Source organism: Rana temporaria, chromosome 5, assembly GCF_905171775.1.
Source record: "Rana temporaria chromosome 5, aRanTem1.1, whole genome shotgun sequence".
NCBI classification, from domain to species: Eukaryota; Metazoa; Chordata; class Amphibia; order Anura; family Ranidae; genus Rana; species Rana temporaria.
This window is the reverse complement of record NC_053493.1, coordinates 299784865-299802590: the sequence shown is the minus strand read 5'-3', so window position 1 is coordinate 299802590 and position 17726 is coordinate 299784865. Positions and strand designations below refer to the sequence as shown.

The following is a 17726-nucleotide window of genomic DNA, read 5'->3' as shown; positions in this document are numbered from 1 at the left end:
GTTGCACGTGGTACAAATGCGTACGCGCTGCAATTTTACACAGAACACATTACTGCACATGTACAGTGTGAATGGGGCACACAGTAATCTATACTCACATCCTAATAATACCAGGCTGGTAGAGGTGACAGGTCTGTGGGTGACCACGCTCCACATAAAAGGTGTTCAGGAAGCAGCAGCCTCCTGACATGACATAGTAATGGCGGCCATACAGTGATAGAAAACTCAGCGACTGAATAAACCCTACGGAGTCAATCAATGGCCCCTTGCTTGGTTGGCATGTAAGGGTGTGAAAAATGCCATTGACTGACCCTGTAATACTGTTTGTTTTCACCACAACCAATAAACTTGGGCCGATTGAAACCGTCACCATATGTTACCACTATCTGTCTTGCTTGATAAGCATCCCAATTGTGTATCACATACAATTGTGTATGACCACCATTATTATGTAGTGTTGAGGTTGCTTTTTCTTCCCGGACACCTGCATGAGGAGTGCGTGATCACACACAGTCCAATCACTAGGAAGAGTGCGTGATCACACACAGACCAATCACTAGGAAGAGTGCGTGATCACCCACAGTCCAATCACTAGGAAGAGTGCGTGATCACACACAGACCAATCACTAGGATCAGTGTGTGATCACCCACTAGGAGAAGTGCGTGATCACCCACAGTCCACCCACTAGGAAGAGTGCGTGATCACACACAGTCCACCCACTAGGAAGAGTGCGTGATCACACACAGTCCAATCACTAGGAAGAGTGCGTGATCACACACAGTCCAATCACTAGGAAGAGTGCGTGATCACACACAGTCCAATCACTAGGAAGAGTGCGTGATCACACACAGTCCAATCACTAGGAAGAGTGCGTGATCACACACAGTCCAATCACTAGGAAGAGTGCGTGATCACACACAGTCCAATCACTAGGAAGAGTGCGTGATCACACACAGTCCAATCACTAGGAAGAGTGCGTGATCACACACAGTCCAATCACTAGGAAGAGTGCGTGATCACACACAGTCCAATCACTAGGAAGAGTGCGTGATCACCCACAGACCAATCACTAGGAAGAGTGCGTGATCACACACAGACCAATCACTATGAGGAGTGTGTGATCACACACACAGACCAATCACTATGAGTGTGTGATCACACACACAGACCAATCACTATGAGGAGTGTGTGATCACACACACAGACCAATCACTATGAGGAGTGTGTGATCACACACAGACCAATCACTATGAGGAGTGTGTGATCACACACACAGACCAATCACTATGAGGAGTGTGTGATCACACACACAGACCAATCTCTATGAAGAGTGTGTGATCACACACAGACCAATCACTATGAGGAGTGTGATCGCACACACAGACCAATCACTATGAGGAGTGTGTGATCACACACACAGACCAATCACTATGAGGAGAGTGTGATCACACACAGACCAATAACTATGAGGAGTGTGTGATCACACACAGACCAATCACTATGAGAAGTGTGTGATCACACACAGACCAATCACTATGAGGAGTGTGTGATCACACAGACCAATCACTATGAGGAGTGTGTGATCACCCACAGACCAATCACTATGAGGAGTGTGATCACACACAGACCAATCACTATGAGGAGTGTGATCACAGACCAATCACTATGAGGAGTGTGATCACACACAGACCAATCACTATGAGGAGTGTGATCACACACAGACCAATCACTATGAGAAGTGTGATCACACACAGACCAATCACTATGAGGAGTGTGATCACACACAGACCAATCACTATGAGGAGTGTGATCACAGACCAATCACTATGAGGAGTGTGATCACACACAGACCAATCACTATGAGGAGTGTGATCACACACAGACCAATCACTATGAGAAGTGTGATCACACACAGACCAATCACTATGAGGAGTGTGATCACATACAGACATAAGACTGAGTCTGGCTCCCACCATGTGGTCAGTGTGTGGCCCCCATAATGACAGTATTAGAAGTGATCAGTGGTGATAGTCGTGTCCCCGGTGAAGTTGGGGACACAGAAGTTGCTCTCCCCCCTCCTGGCACACGGTCCGGCCTGGCAGGCAGTGTCTCCGGAAGGAAGAGCCGGGAAGGGGTGGGAAGTGTGGCCTAGTGTCGGGATTTTCTGATCCCAGCCCAGGGAAGTATCCATCACCCAGTACAGACACACACATAGACAGACAGGTTCCGGGCCGGGCCCAGGAGTACACATTCCGCTCCCCTCACCTGAATCCACGCACAGCCTCACATAAGTTACTTCTCCCTGAGAGCGTGTTCCTTGTCAGTGTGTCCGGGGCTCAGCGTCCATGTGGGGGGGCAGTGGGCTGTGTCCGGTCAGTCCATGGTGGCCGACTCTCAGTTACACTCTTCTCTCCCCTCCTCCACAAATCTCAGCCTGACACATGCACCGTCCGCTCCTCTCAGCTCCCCGCACAGCGGCGGCGCTCCGATCCAGGGGGCGGGGTGTGTGGGCGGGGCGGAGGAGACGAGGGGGCGGGGCTGGTTCCGGGCGGCACACGGGTGAGGGAAGGTGTAGAGTTGGCGGGCGCCGCTGGTGTTAGGAGTGTGCGGATCCTCCTCCCTGTCCTATGAAGGGGAAGGAGGAGAGAGCGCGGGAACATGGCTGCCGGGCACACCGATACAAATTCTGAGGGGAGCCAGGAATTAGGGGGTCTGTGGAGGATGGGAAGGGTCCCTAGCTCTGAGTGGGGATAATGCACCAATCAGAGTACAGAGCTGCGGTCAGCTGTTCAGTCATCAGGTAGAGAGGTCACCCAATGTAGGGGGGCTGTGCTGGGAAAAGGGGTGTATTTTGTTTTTTTGCTGCCCTAGGCTAAACTAAAATCAGACCCCCCCATTCTAAATTTGTCCCACCCCAGTCGCTTTAAAATGGCACACGCCCCCCGTGCAGCAGCGACAAACAACATACATTTTACTATCCACAGATGACGCTTTAACCACTTCAGCCTCGGAAGGTTTTACCCCCTTCATGACCAGGCCATTTTTTGCGATACGGCACTGCGTTACTTTAACTGACAATTGCGCGGTTGTGCGACACTGTACCCAAACAAAATTGTTTTCCTTTCCCACGAATAGAGCTTTCTTTTTGTGGTATTTGATCACCTTTTTTTTTTTTTGCACTATACAAAAAAAAGCGACAATTTTGAAAATAACATTTTTTTTATTACTTTCTGCTATAATACACATCCAATATTTTTTTTTAACCACTTGATTACCAAGCCTGTTTTTCAGATTCGGTGTTTACGAGACTAAAACATTTTTTTTTGCTAGAAAATTACTTAAAACCCCCAAACATTATATATATATTTTTCTAACACCCTAGAGAATAAAATGGCAGTCATTGCAATACTTTTTGTCACACCGTATTTGCGCAGCGGTCTTACAAGCGCACTTTTTTTGGAAAAAAAACACTTTTGAATTAAAAAATAAGACAACAATAAATTTTGCCCAATTTTTTATATATTGTGAAAGATAACGTTACGCCGAGTAAAATGATACCCAACATGTCACGCTTAAAAATTGCGCCCACTCGTGGCATGGCGTTAAACGTTTACCCTTGAAAATCTCGATAGGCGACGTTTAAAAAATTCTACAGGTTGCATTTTTTGAGTGACAGAGGAGGTCTAGGGCTAGAATTATTGCTCTCGCTCTAACGATCGTGGCGGTACCTCACTTGTGTGGTTTGAACACAGTTTTCATATGCGGGCGCTACTCGCGTATGCGTTCGCTTCTGTGCGCGAGCTCGTTGGGACGGGGCATTTTAAAAAAAAAATTTTTTTTTGTTTTCTTATTTATTTTTATTTAGTTTATCATTTTTTACACTGAAATAAAAAGAAAAAAAAATGATCACTTTTATTCCTATTACAAGGAATGTAAACATCCCTTGTAATAGAAAAAAGCATGACAGGTCCTCTTAAATATGAGATCTGGGGTCAAAAAGACCTCAGATCTCATATTTAGACTTAAATGCAAAAAAAAAAAAAATTAAACTGTCATTTTTTTCAAATGACAGAAAAAAAAATGTTTCTTTAAGACGCTGGGCGGGACTGACGTTTTGACGTCACTTCCGCCCAGCAGAGCTATGGGGACGGGTGGGGGCGATTTTTCCCTCACTCGCATACCCACACAGCTGCCGAACGGACCCGATCACCTCCGCCGCTACCGACGGCACCGGTAAGCGGGGGAGGGCACGGGAGGGGGGGCCCTCTCCCGCCACCGATAACGGCGATCTCGCTGCGAATGCGCCGCGGAGACCGCCGTTATCGTTTACAGAACCGTTGGCACTAAAGATGGATACCTTGGTTGTGGCAGCAGCTGCTGCCGTTACCGAGATATCCATCTTTAAAAACAGGACGTCTTTTGATTATGGGCCAGTAACCAAGTGGAAATCAATTTTCTTCATCAATTTAGGCCAATATGTGTTCTGCTACATATTTTTGGTTAAAAAATACAAAAAAGTGTATATTAATTGGTTTGTGAAAAAGGTGCCTGCGAGATTGTGACACTTCTTTGGGAACCAGTGACATTATTACAGTGATCAGTGCTAACAATATGCACTGTTACTAGGGATGAGCCGAACACCCCCCCGGTTTGGTTCGCAGCAGAACATGCGAACGAGCCGCCATCCAGTGCTTCTCCGGGCTCTCCCGTGCCATCGGAGACCCGGAGAAACGATCTGCCGGCGTCGGATGGGAGGCATAGAGATGACTGGTGACCAGATGGTTACCAGTCATCTCTATGATCGTCGGAAGCCCGGGCACGATGTTATGACGTCACGTCCGGGTACCGGAATGTAAACAAAGCCGCAATCGCTGCTGAAAGCATGAGATCCGTGATTTTTTTTTTCACAATCTCATGCTTTACAGCCTGGAGGAGAGATGTGGGGTCTTATTGACCCCGCATCTCTCCATAAAGAGTACCTGTCACAAACCATTCCTATTACAAGGCATGTTTACATCCCTTGTAATAGGAATAAAAGTGATAAAAAAAAAAAGTGTAAAAATAAATTAAGTATAATCCCCAGTAGCTCGCGCTCAGAAGCGAACACCCACGTAAGTCACACCCACAAATGTAAAGGACGTTCAAACCATACATGTGAGGTATCGCCACGTGCGTTAGAGAGCCAGCAACAATTCTAGCACTAGACCTTCTCGGTACCTCGAAACCGGTAACCTGTAAAAAAAAATTAAGCGACACCTATGGAGATTTTTAACCACTTCCATACAGGGCACTTATACACCTTCCCGCCCAGACCAATTTTTAGCTTTCAGTGCTGTTGCACTTTGAATGACAAAGGCTTGGTCATGCTACACTGTACCCAAACTAAATTTTTATCATTTTGTACCCACAAATAGAGCTTTCTTTTGGTGGTATTTGATCACCTCTGGGATTTCTGCAAAAAAAATAAAAAAATGACCGAAAATGTAGAAAAAAAAGTTTTTTTTGTTTCTGTTATAAAACTTTGTAAATAAGTACGTTTTCTCCTTCACTGATGGGCACTGATGGTACTGCACTGACGGGCACTGATAAGGTGGCACTGATGTGGTGGCATTGATGGGCACTAATATGCGGCACTGATGGGTGGCACGGATGGGCACTGATAGGCGACACGGATGGCCACGGATAGGCGGCATGGATGGGCACTGATAGGTGGCACGGATGGGCATAGATAGGCACTGATAGGTGGCACTATCGTATGTGTTGTACTAATGGGTGCCAAACAATGCCTGCCAATCAGTAATGCCCATTATGGGCACTGACTGGCATCCATTGCGGGCACTGATTGGCATCCATTATTTGTGTCGTTGTCATCCCTGGTGGTCTAGGGTGGCATACCTGTGTTTTGGTTTTGCATCCCTGGTGGTCTAGTGGCATCCCTGGTGGTCCAGTGGGCATCCCTGGTGGTCCAGTGGGCATCCTCGGGGGGGCTGTGCTGATAATCCATCAGCACAAACCCCCCCTGTCAGAGGAGCAGCCGATCGGCTCTCCTCTACTCGCGTCTGACAGACGCAAGTGAGGAGAAGCCGATTACCGGCTTTTCCTGTTTACATCGTGATCAGCCGTGATTGGACACGGCTAATCACGTGGTAAAGGGTCTCTGTGAGAGACTCTTTACCTAGATCGGTGTTGCGGGGTGTCAGACTGACACCCTGCAACAACAATCGCCGCAATGCGCGCCCCCAGCGGCTCAATATCCTGAGGACGTCATATAAGGTCCAGTCAGGATATTGAAACCACTTTGCCAACGTCAATCTGTCATTGGCGAGCGGCAAGTGGTTAAGTACTGAAGCTTGGCGCCATTTCATGAGTGTGCGCAATTTTAAAGCGTTACATGTTAGGTATCTATTTACTCGGCGTAACTTCATCTTTCACATTATACAAAAAAATTGGGCTAACTTTACTGTTTTGTTATTTTTTAATTCATGAAACCGTTTTTTCCCCCCAAAAAAAGGCGTTTGAAAAATGATTGCGCAAATACGGTGCCAGAAAAAGGTTGCAATGACTGCCATTTTATTCCCTAGGGTGTCTGCTAAAAAACATATATAGTGTTTGGGGGTTCTGAGTAATTTTCGAGCAAAAAAAATATGATTTTGTAGGAGAGAAGTGACAAAATAGGCCCGGTATGCAAGTGGTTAATATGCAAGTTATTGTCCTAAAATGTGTTTGGGGACCCAGGTCCTGCCCCAGGGGACATGTATCAATGCAAAAAAAGTTTTAAAAACTTCTGTTTTTTCGGGAGCAGTGATTTTAATGATGCTTAAAGTGAAACAATAAAAGTGAAATATTCCTTTAAATTTCATACCTGGGGGGGTGTCCATAGTATGCTTGTAAAGTAGCGCATGTTTCCAGTGCTTAGAAAAGTCCCTGCACAAAATGATATTTCTTAAGGAAAAAAATAAGGAAAAAAAGTAATTTAAAACTACTCGTGGCTATAATGAATTGTCGGGTCCCGGCAATACAGATCAAAGTCATTGAAAAAAAAACAGCATGGGTTCCCCCCATTAGGCCCTTTGGGTCTGGTATAATTATTAAGGGGAACTCTGAAACAAAAAAAAAAGCGTGGGGGTCCCCCCCAAATTTCATATCAGACCCTTCAGGTCTGGTATCGATATTAAGAGGAACCCCGCACCAAAATAAAAAAAATGGCGTGGGGTTCCCCCCAAAAATCCATACCAGACCCTTTTCCGAGCACGAAACCTGGCAGGCCTCAGGAAAAGAAGGGGGGATGAGAGAACGCCCCCCCCCTCCTGAACCATACCAGGCCACATGCCCTCAACATGGGGAGGATGTCCGGTGGTTATGGGGGTCTTGATGCCCCCTTTAACAGAGGGGAACTCCAGATCCCAGCCCCCTATGTGAGTTGGTAATGGGGTACGTTGTACCCCTACCATTTCACAAAGAAAAAGTGTGAAAATGTTAAAAATGACAGGAGATGGCTAACATTTTCACACTTTTTCTTTGTGGAATGGTAGGGGTACAATGTACCCCTTACCAATTCACATGGGGGGGCGGGATCTGGAGTTCCCCTTTGTTAAAGGGGGCTTCCAGATTCCGATAAGCCCCCTGCCTGCAGACCCCCCAAAACCACCGGGCAAGGGTTGTGGGGATGAGGCCCTTGTCCCTATCAACACCTCCCCATGTTGAGGGCATATGGCCTGGTATGGTTCAGGAGGGGGGGCGCCCCCCCTTTTTCTGCAGCCTGTCAGGTTGCCTGCTCGGATAAGGGTCTGGTATGGATTTTTGGGGGGGACCCCAAGCCATTTTTTTTTATTTTGGTGCGGGGTTCCCCTTAAAATCCATACCAGACCTGAAGGGCCTGATATGGAACTTGGGGGGGACCCCACACTTTTTTTTAATTTTGAGTCAGGGTTCCTCTTAATAGGGCCCCAAAGGGCCTGGTAATGGACTAAGGGGGGGAACCCATACTGTTTTTTTTTTTTAATTACTTTTATCTGTATTGCTGGGACCCGACAATTCATTATAGCCGCGAGTAGTTTTAAATGACTTTTTTTCCTTTAGGAATGTCATTTTGTGGGACTTTTCTAAGCACGGGAAACATGCGCTACTTTAGAGGCATACTATAGACCCCCCCTCCCCAGGTACGAAATTTAAAGCAATATTTCACTTTTATTGTTTCACTTTAAGCATTATTAAAATCACTGCTCCCGAAAAAACATCAGTTTTAAAAGCTGCAAACACCCCAAATTATTTGCTGTTCTGCGAACGGGCGAACAGGCAATGTTCGAGTTGAACTCATGTTCGACTCGAACAGATAGCCCATCCCTAACTGTTACTGTACTAATGACACTGGCAAGGAAAGGGTTACCCTTAGGGGCGATCAAAGGGTTAAGTGTGTGCCTAGATGGTGCTTGCTAACTGTGTGGGGGGTGCTTTGACTGGGTGAAGAAAGAGATCCGTGTTCCTGCTTAGCAGAAACACAAGATCTCTATATTCTCCCCAGTCAGAACGGGGATCTGCCTTGTTTACATAGATAGACCGTCGTTCTACCTCTCTCGGGAACGATTCCAGGTGGCTGGCGGACATCAGGTCTGCCAGACCTGCTGATTGGTTCCCACTCTGTCAAATCAGCACGCAATTGAACGCATGCAGGCACAAGTACGTGATTTCACACAATAGAGCCGACCTGCCGCAGTAAAAATACATTAGGCGGTCGGCAAGTTGTTAAAAGCCTTCACAGGTTTCCACTTTAGATTTACAGGGGAGGTCTGGGGCTAGAATTCCTGACCATGATCTGATGTTCGCTGTGATACCTCACATATGTGGGACTGACACGCTTCTTTGCCTTTGCGTGGGAGGACAGGGGCACTGTCTCTTTTTTTTTTTTTTTTTAATTATCTTTTTTTTTATTACTTTTATTGCTGTCACAAGGGATGTAAACATCCTTGCGACAGCAAGAGGCAGTGACAGGTACTCTTTATGAGACCCCAAATCCCTTCTCAGCACGTAAAAGCATTTAAAACACCTAGATCGCTGTTTTTGAATGCTTTTGATTTTTTTGCCAATGGTTTCTGAGTAAACTGTATGTCATGTCATTGCTTCTGGTGTACTGTTACAAGCCGATCCTGGCTTTGTTTGGATGTCCAGCTAGCTGGCGTCCCCTCCTGCTGCTTGTAATAGCAATCGGGCGGCTAGTAAGCTGATCCAATTGCTACTACAAGAAAGCCGACCGCCGGCTCTAAAAAAACGATACTGGGGTGATGCTTGAAAAATGCCACCCCAGACAAACTCCTTGTTTGCCTCGCAGTAGATACACCTCTGGCTGTGAGTCCATACAGAGTAGAGGCATTCGACTGATTGGTTTAGTTTAGACCAGGGGTGTCTAAACTTTTTTCAAAGAGGGCCAGATTTGATGAAGTGAACATGCTCGAGGGCCGACTATTTTGCCTGACATTCTTTGAACGATAAAAATTCGGTCTAAGTGTGTTTGTCCGAGCTCTAATACATGGCCCAACAAGAATTCTCTTGCCTTTGTGGCTGTGTGTGGTGAAGAGATGAGCTTGGGCGTGTTATTTGGATATACTGTATATATTTATTTTGTGGCCCCAACGAATCCCAGAGCGCTGCTCAGGACCAGGGAGGAGCTTGGGCGTGTGAGTTGGATATACCGTATTTATCTGCGTATAACACGCACAGGCTTACCATTGCCATGAATGCAGCCTCACCATTGCCATGAATGCAGCCTCACCATTGCCATGAATGCAGCCTAACCATTGCAACCAATGCAGCCTCACTATTGCAAACAATGCAGCCTCACATGTGCTATAAATGCAGCCTCACGTGTGCCATAAGTGCAGCCTTACCATTGCCATGAGTGGAGCGTGATTGGTGCCCATCTGCAGCCTTAGAGGTCAGAGGGAGGGGGCGGGACGAGTGCCGACAGATTACAAACAGGAGAATCTCTTGTTTACTCTGTGGCCTCTTTAATACAAAGTCCCGCCTCCTGATAGATAGAACAGTCGTCCAATGGCATCCCAGGAGACGGGACTTCCAATAGAGACGCTGCTGAGGAGATTCTCTTCATGTAATCTGACGGCGCTCGTCTTGCCCCCTTCCTGTCACCTCCAAGGCAGCACCGATAAATGCGGTATATATCTTTTGTGGCCCTGGGGGCCACAAACCATATATATATCCAAATCCCCAAGGGGGGCATATTAAATCAACAGGGGGGGCCACATTTGGCCCGCGGGCCAGACTTTGGACATACCTGGTTTAGACTGTTTACAACAGACAAAGCTACTCTCCACTTTATTTCCAGGGAAAAAAAGGGTGGGTCACATCAGAACGCAGTGCGGAAAAGGAGTGTTTTGGGTCCCTTTCCTGCACTGCGTTGAAAATGCACTGCCTTTGCAATGTGCTGCAGGTGCCAGTACATTATTAACAGCACCCCAAGCGCAGAGCGTTTGCTGGCACCAGATTGCATGGTACCACAGTTGCATACAATTCGGTGAAGCATGTTTTTCAAAAGTAGTGCAAGCACGCCTTTGTTTTGCATTCTGGTGTGATTTTAAGCCCATTCAAATGAGGGGAACACTCAGAAATCACACAGGAATGAGGGCTGCATTTCTTGTTTGAACTGACCCTAATGGAAGGAATGCCAGCCCAAAGGTTAAGAGTCCAAATTAATTTATTAGTTGGCCTAAAAAAATGAAAGCCAACGCATTTCGGGGGGTCAGAGAAACTGTTCCCTTTCATCAGAGCTTCAGTTAAATAATGGGATAAAAATAGAACTTTCATATGTGAATCTGTGCAGGAAAGTAATTATTGAATCAGGACAGTAGGGCAGCCAACAGAGGAGTCAATTTATTTTTTGTTCAATCAGTAGGTTGAACAAAAAAAAATTCCCATCCATGCATTTGAGGTGGATGGGGGAATCCTCCCTGCTGAGTTATTGTGTTCTGACAGCAGGGAGGCTTCCCTGCCGTCAGAATACACTGAGCAGTGCTGCTGTCTATAGCGGTGGCATTGATTGTGTGGAAACTTTCCAATGCGCTGGTTGTACAGAAGTCGATGTCTAGATTGACTTTTGTAAACCAACCTGTCTATACACGACTCAAAATGTATCTGGTCTCTGCTGAACCGGCCCAATTTCGATCCGTGTATGCCTGGCCTTACTGGCCAGCAATGTCTGCTCTAGATTAGACTTATTGTATCATGATTGCTGACGTAGAAACTGCTGGCCAGTACACACAGGCCGAAAACAGTCAGTTCAGTAGCAACCAGCCAACCTTTGGCTCGTGTGTATAGTTCACTGTCCTATAGAAGCTGGTCTCGGGACCAGATTCTATCGAACAGGCATGCTGGAAAACCACCATCCAATAAGCACTGGCAGCTGTCTCCCTGTCAGAACACAATAGCACAGCAGGGGAGATTGCTGTACTAAGATCGCTTGTGTTAGTACAGTGATCTGGGTTGAACAAAATAGTTTGTACAAGGTTTCATATTTAGTGTCAGTGGCTCATAGGACAGCATCTTCAAGTACAGCTTAAAGAGGTTGTAAAGTTGTAAACCCTTGTGTTTTTTCACCTTGATGCATCCTAAAAAACTTCTGACAGTGACCGGCCCCCAGCCCCCCATTTTACTCACCTGAGCCCGTTCATTCCCTCGGCGGAGATGCGCTCTTCCTCTCTGCTTTGATTGGACAGATTAATAGACACGCAGCCATTGGCTCCCACTGCTGTCAATCAAATTCAATGACGTGGATGCTGGGCGGAGGGGGCCGAGTCCGACATTCTGTGTCTATGCACGCTAATGCTGGATGCGGGAGCGTGCCTGCAAGGTAACCCCCTGGGAGATCGCTGGAGTAGGAGCTGCGAGCGCTGCCTGGGGACCCCAGAAGACGAGGTTTGGGGGCCACACTGCAAAACAAACTGCACAGTGGAGGTAAGTATTATATGTTTGTTATTTAGAAAATAAATAAAAAAAGGTTTACAATCACTTTAACCGTGATGGAAGTATGCAAATCTCAGTTTCAGCTGTGAAGAGAAGACTTTGAGCTGCAGGTTTGACATGTCAAGTGGCTGTAAGAAAGCCATTGCTAAGATCGCAAAACAAGAAAAAGAGGCTTGCCTGGGGCACGAAGCACTGCTAGTGGACTACTGAAGACTGGAAGAAGGTCTTATGGACCATTAATCAAAAATTGATATCTTCGGTTTATAACACATAGTTTTTGTATGACATTGAGTAGGTAAAAGGATGGTTCTTTACTGTGTGGCACCAACTGTCAAACATGGAGGGGGAAGCGTGATTGCCTCGGGCTCTTAATCCAGTGTCGGTGACTTGCACAGAGTAAGTGGCACCCTGACCCTAAACTACTACCACAGTATTCTGCAGCGCTATGCAATAATCTCTGGACTACTGTATGCCAAGTTGGTTCAAGGGTTCATCCTTACAGCAAGATAATGACCCAAAACCTACCTTTAGGCTATGTCATAACTACCTTAGAAAAAAATCAAAAGATGATAGGCTTCAAATCATGGAATGGCCAGCACAGTCTCCAGACTTAAACCCAATCAAGCTGGTTTGGGACGAACTGAACAGAAGGCCGAAATCAAAGAAACCTACAAGTGGGAACTTCACCATAGTGTTGGGAAGAACTTTCGAACAAAAGGATGCCATCAGGATTTATCCATTAACATTTTTCCACCAAATGAAATTCCAGTCTGTCTTGACAGGATATAATCCACCTGGATACAGTAAAATAGTTGCAATGATGTATACAGTTATATTAACACAAGTCTAAGGCCGGGTACTCACGACCAAACATGTATGGTGAAAGCGGTCCGTCGGACCGTTTTCGCCATACATGTCTGCCAGAGGGCTTCTGTACGATGGTTGTACACACCATCGTACAGAAGTCCGCGCGTAAACAATACGCGGGGCGTGTCCGCGGTGTCGCCGCGTCGATGACGCGGTGTCGCCGCGACAATGACGCGGCGACGTGGGCGGCCCGCCTTTAAAATGCTTCCACGCATGCGTCGAAGTCATTCGACGCATGCGAGGGACGGCGGGCGCCTGGACATGTACGGTAGGTCTTTACTGACGACCGTACATGTCCGAGCGGGCAGAATTCCAGCGGACTGTTTTAAAACAAGTCCAGGAATATTTGTCTGCTGGGAAAAGGCCCGGCGGGCAAATGTTTGCTGGAATTCGGCCCGCTCGCGCCCACACACGACCAAACATGTCTGCTGAAACTGGCCTGCGGGCCAGTTTCAGCAGACATGTTTGCTCGTGAGTATGGGGCCTTAGTTGCAAAATTTTGCTTGGGAGTGAGACCCCTTTCTCACTGGGGCGGTTTTCAGGCGCTATTGCGCTAAAAATAGCGCCTGCAAACTGACCTAAAACAGCGGCTGCTGTTTCTCCAGTGTGAAAGCCCGAGGGCTTTCACACTGGAGCGGTGCGCTAGCAGGACCGCTCCAAAAGTCCTGCTAGCCGCATCTTTGGAGCGGTGTGTTTACCGCTCCTCCAACGCTTCTTCCAATTGAAAGCAATGGGAAACCACGGCTATACTGCCGGCAATGCGCCTTTGCAGATGTTTAAAACAATGTTGTTTTTCGGGTTGTAAAAAATGATCGTGTGTGGGCTAAAACGACGTTAAAAACCTGGGCATGCTCAGAAGCAAGTTATGAGACGGGAGCGCTTGTTCTGGTAAAACTACCGTTCATAATGAAGTAAGCACATTCATCACGCTGTAACAGACAGAAAAGCGCGAATCGTCTTTTACTAACACGAAATCAGCTAAAGCAGCCCCAAGGGTGGCGTCATCCGAATGGAACTTCCCCTTTATAGTGCCGTCATACGTGTTGTACGTCACCGCGCTTTGCTAGAGCATTTTTTTTTTAAACGACCGTGTGTGGGTAACGTCGTTTTAATGATGAAGTTGGAAAAACGATCCTGTGTACGCGACATAAGTCATTTTCTAGCAAAAAAAATTATTTTAAATTGTAAACAACAGATCTAAAAAAGAGTCCAGAAGTGGTTAAAGAAGAATTCCAGTAAGGGATATTTTATACATTGGTCCATTGTAACTACAGTATGTATATACTAAACCTGGCCAATGCCCCTGAAGATACAAATCATTCCAGTAGACACTACCACTCCAGTGATCTCCACTTGCTTCTGGGTCCCATGCTGAGTGGCTGCCCTTATGCATTCTGAATACAGGAGGTCGGCCACTCGGCAGGGGCACCATTTAGAGGATGCTTTGTATTTTCTCAATGAATGTCAATCATTCTCTGAATGGCACCCGTGCCAAGCGGTTGACCCTTTGTGTTTAGAATGCAGCAGGGTAGCCATTCAGCACAGAACCCAGAAGCAAGTGAAGATAACTGGAGTAGCATTTTCTACGTTGTACTAATTTATTCCAGCTTCCAGGGGCATCAGTCAGTTATGGCATATACATAGTTAAAAGTATTCATACCTCTTGAAATGTTACAACCAAAAACGTAAATGTATTTTTTGGGATTTTATGTGATAGACCAACACAAAGTGGCACATAATTGTGAAGTAGAAGGAAAATGATAAATGGTTTTAAAATTTGTGTGGTGTACGTTTATATTCAGCGCCCCTTTACTCTTATACACCTATCTTCCATCTTCCCATTAACTCTAATCAACTTCCCTGTCCCTGCTGAAGAAAAGCATCCTCACAACATGATGCTGCCACCACCATGATTCATGGTGGGGATGGTGTGTTCGGGATGATGTGCAGTGTTTGTTTTCTGTCACAAATAGCATTTTGCTTTTAAGCCAAAAAGTTCAATTTTGGTCTCATCTGACCAGAGCACCTTCTTCCACATGTTTGTTATGTCCCTCACATGGCTTCTCTCAAACTACAAATGAGACTTCTTATGGCTTTCTTTCAAAAATGGCTTTCTTGCCACTCTGCCATAAAGGCCAGATTTGTGGAGCGCTTAACTAATAGTTGTCCTGTGGACAGATTCTCCCACCTGAACTGTGGATCTCTGCAGCTCCTCCAGAGTTACCATGGACCTCTTGGCTGCTTCTCTGATTAACCACTTAAGGACCGCCTCCTGCAGATATACGTCGGCAGAATGGCACGGCTGGGCACAAGCACGTACCTGTATGTCCTCTTTAAGGGCCAGATTCACAAAGGAGATACGACGGAGTATCTCAGATACTCCGTCGTATCTCTCAGAGTATCTATGCGACTGATTCATAGAATCAGTTACGCATAGATAGCCCTAAGATCCGACAGGTGTAATTGTTTTACACTGTCGGATCTTAGGATGCAATACCGCGGCGGCCGCTGGGGGGAGTTCGCATCGTAAACCAGCGTCGGGTATGCAAATTAGGAGTTACGGCGATCCACAACGGTTTTTCGCGTTCGCTACGTCGCTGCTAGTCTAGTTTCCCGTCGCAAAGTTAGTCGTCGTTTTGGGTGCTCTAACTTTACTCAGCACACGTATGTGCTGTTTAAAGTATGGCCGTCGTTCCCGCGTCGAAATTTTAAAATTCACGTCGTTTGCGTAAGACGTCCGGGAATATGGAAGTACGCTACGCACGTCGCCATTCGAAAAAATGACATCAGTTCGCGCAAAGCACGGCGGGAATTTCGAAACGGAGCATGCGCAGTAGGTCCGGCATGGGAGCGCGCCTAATTTAAATGGCACACGCCCCTTTAAATTACGCGGAGGCCGCCAGCGTAGGTTTTCATTGCAAGTGCTTTGTGAATCAGGCACTTGCGATGAAAACTTGCGGCGGTGTAACGTATCTACGATACGTTGCGCCGTCTCTAGTCTACGTGAATCTGGCCCTAAGTGCCCAGCTCCGTGACTGCGGGACCCGCTGACCCGATCGCCGCCGGAGTCACGCGATCGGTCCCCGGAGCTGAAGAATGGGGAGAGCTGTGTGTAAACACAACTTCCCCGTTCTTCACAGTAGCAGCTTCATTGATCGTGTGTTCCCTGATATAGGGAAACACGATCAATGACGTCAAACGTCCAGCCCCACCCCCTACAGTTAGAAAAACATATGAGGTCACACATTAACCCTACAGCGCCGCCTAGTGGTTAACTCCCAAACTGCAATTGTCATTTTCACAGTAAACATATAGCATTTTTTGCTGTGAAAATGACAATGGTCCCAAAAATGTGTCAAAATTGTCCGATGTTTCCGCCATAATGTCGCAGTCACGAAAAAAAAACGATGATCGCCGCCATTAGTAGTAAAAAAAAAAAAAAAAGAATAAAAATGCAATAAAACTATCTCCTATTTTGTAAACACTATAAATTTTGCGCAAACCAATCGATAAACGCTTATTGCGATTTTTTTTTACCAACAATAGGTAGAAGAATACGTATCGGCCTAAACTGAGGGGAAAAAAAGTTTTTTATATCTTGAAAAAATATTGCATTTTTTTCAAAATTGTCGCTCAATTTTTGTTTATAGTGCAAAAAATAAAAACCGCAGGTGATCAAATACCACCAAAAGAAAGCTCTATTTGTGGAAAAAAAATGACGCCAATTTTGTTTGGGAGCCACGTCGCACGACCGCGCAATTGTCAGTTAAAGCGACGCTGTGCCGAATCACAAAAACTGGCCAGGTCCTTTACCTGCATAAAGGTCCGGGTCTTAAGTGGTTAATGCTCTCCTTGCCTGGTGTGTCAGTTTAGGTGGGCGGCCATGTCTTGGTAGGTTTGCAGTTGTGCCATACACTTTCATTTTCGGATGATGGATTGAACAGTGCTCTGTGAGATGTTCAAAGCTTGGAATATTTTTTTATAACCTAAACCTGCTATAAACTTCTCCACAACTTTATCCCTGACCTGTCTTGTGTGTTTCTTGGCCTTCATGATGCTGTTTGTTTACTAAGATTCTCTAACAATCTTCTGAGGGCTTCATAGAACAGCTGTATTTATACTGAGATTAAATTACGTATAGGTGGACTCTATTTCCAAATTAGATGACTTCTGAAGGCAATTGGTTCCACTAGATTTTAGTTAGGGGCTGAATACAAATGCACGCCACACTTTTCACATATTTATTTGTAAAAAAAAAATTGAAAACCATTTATAATTTTTCTTCCACTTCACAATTATGTACCACTTTGTGTTGGTCTATCACATAAAATCCCAATAAAATACATTTACATTTTTGGTTGTAACATGACAAAATGTGGAAAATTAATGGAAGCTGGAGGGCCACTGAAAACCTCTGTAATGTCCCCTTTGCTGTAACTTTCTACAGTTGGCTTCTAATTTTATGTGACATTGTTTAGGCTAAATTTGCCTAAAGTATAACTAAAGGCAATTTTTTTTTCTCTTCAGCTTTGGATAGAGTGGAGTGGAATTAGATACTCTGCAGGTTTTTTTAATGATATTCTAGTGCCCATTAGGAAGATTAACCCTCTCTATTTGTCCTTGTGACTGTTATCATTATAAAACTGACACACCTAGTGCACTGTGGGAAAACATGGGAAAAGTATTAAAGCAGTTCTTCGCCTTGTTTTAACCACTTAAGCCCCGGACCATTTTGCAGCTAAATGCCCAGGCCAGGTTTTGCGATTCGGCACTGCGTCGCTTTAACAGACAATTGCGCGGTCGTGCGACGTGGCTCCCAAACAAAATTGGCGTCCTTTTTTCCCCACAAATAGAGCTTTCTTTTGGTGGTATTTGATCACCTCTGCGG

At 45.9% G+C, this 17726-nt stretch overlaps 1 protein-coding gene across 1 annotated transcript in view; it reads right to left on the bottom strand.

The window, feature by feature from the left end:
• YES1 (YES proto-oncogene 1, Src family tyrosine kinase) overlaps positions 1 to 2492 on the bottom strand; it is an 89723-nt gene extending 87231 nt beyond the window's left edge. Inside the window, exon 1 of the mRNA XM_040354036.1 lies at positions 2267 to 2492. The gene's annotated coding sequence lies outside the window, so the exon portion shown is untranslated. The remainder of the gene's footprint in view (positions 1 to 2266) is intronic.
• Positions 2493 to 17726: the final 15234 nt, after the last annotated feature.